Below are 1,658 nucleotides of genomic sequence, written 5' to 3'. Positions count from 1 at the left end.
ATATATATATATATATATATATATATATATATATATATATATATATATATATATATATATATATATGTATGTATGTATGTATGTATGTATGTATGTATGTATGTATGTATGTATGTATTTATGTATGTATGTATATATATATATATACAAGACGTGTAGGGGCGACTCAATGCAGCAGGGTCCTCGCCAGTCCAGTTTTGAACTGGGCGAGGGACCCCGCCTCCGCCACACCAGGCTCAAGTTCGTTCCACTCTTTGATGGTGATTATAAGAGGGACGAACGAGAGCCTGGCACCGTCTTCCTATCTCTAACATTATAATATGTAGGATTTTATGCTATCTATTTGTAATAACTGGGCGCAAGTTGTAAATACTCGACATATTTCATGCACTTAATGTGACGTTGTCCGTCGATATTCAATAAAATCTGAATCTATAAATATACAAGGTGTTGCTCAGAATGTCGCTTGTGCCCTTGGGAAAGGACGTTCCACACTTAACTCAAGTGAAAGTGAGTATTGTCTTGTTTTGTGTTTTTGCCATGACTGAATTTCGTTGGGTGACATTAAGACCGCGACATCAGGGGTCATCACAGGTCCCTGACCTTTAGAACTGGTCTAACCACCTCTGCTGACGCGAAAGCCAATTAAGCTACTCTCCAAACAGAAATTCGCATTTCCGCCTACTTTTGACGTCTCTTAAGGTGATTTTCTGTTTTTTTTTTGTACCGGTATCTTTGTTTTCGGTGGTGTTTTGGATACTGTACGTCCTGTTAGAATTTGACACTCAGTCTTAACAGTTTGATACCATCTTCCAGCCGCCAAAAAAGATCTGCCATGTTTTTTGAGGGGAACGGAAACAACGACATGGACGTCGGTGGTTCCTCTACTAACAACAGGCACCAAGTATCCATAGACCCTGGCACCTACTTCGTAACCAGGATCTTAGTCAAGGCGCTGATCGTAGGGCTGGCCATACTTATCGGAACTGGAGCGTACAAGCTGTGGCAGTGGTGTCGTTCTAAGGCGAAAGGGCAAGCTGAAACAGAAGGTAAACTGAATTGGGTATAACATTTGCAAACCTGCACGGTGGAGTGACGCCCACCGAGCCTCTTCTGAGGCTAATCTGTCTAACTGTGTGCCAAAAACGTACTGTAGATTTGGTGCGCCAATGTGTCAACATCAGCACATTTGCCGCCGAGAGCCGTGAAATTATTATTTAACATTTGAAAAGAAAATGCATAATGTTTACCTTCCCGTGGTCTAGCCTTACAGCCAGTGAATGAATGTGACTTTATTTCCGTGTGGGGCGCTTCACGCGCCCAGCACGTGTGGGCTTGTAGACACCATTTGATATGGAAAATTCATTGCAAATACATGCCCGAAGGCTAATTGCAAATACAGACAAAATTTATGTGAAAGAAGGTACAATGATATGAGAGTCTACGTGATACTACATTCTACAACATACGTGGTATTTTGTTGGGTTTGACATCTTCTTTTCAGACAGTGGGAGACGAATTTACCCATTTCGTCTATAATATGTGGGTTCTCTGATTTGATAATACAATATGAGTAGTACAAAAGAGAGAATTAGGGTACAGAAATATCAACAGAAAATCAGGGGTACAAACTACTGCTCTGGTCATCCATACCCAAA

The 1,658-nt window shown here is 40.9% G+C and overlaps 1 long non-coding RNA gene across 1 annotated transcript; it reads left to right on the top strand.

Annotated features, from left to right (window-relative positions):
• Positions 1 to 190: 190 nt before the first annotated feature.
• On the top strand, positions 191 to 1,049 carry LOC109464965. Its single transcript, XR_002139922.1, has 2 exons — positions 191 to 702; positions 817 to 1,049. It is a non-coding gene; the product is annotated as an uncharacterized LOC109464965 (long non-coding RNA).
• Positions 1,050 to 1,658: the final 609 nt, after the last annotated feature.

The sequence above is a fragment of the Branchiostoma belcheri genome, unplaced genomic scaffold (genome assembly GCF_001625305.1).
Source record: "Branchiostoma belcheri isolate BF01 breed outbred unplaced genomic scaffold, Haploidv18h27 scaffold144, whole genome shotgun sequence".
In the NCBI taxonomy this organism is placed as follows: Eukaryota; Metazoa; Chordata; class Leptocardii; order Amphioxiformes; family Branchiostomatidae; genus Branchiostoma; species Branchiostoma belcheri.
The sequence above is the reverse complement of the archived record's forward strand: the minus strand, read 5'-3'. Positions and strand labels throughout refer to the sequence as shown.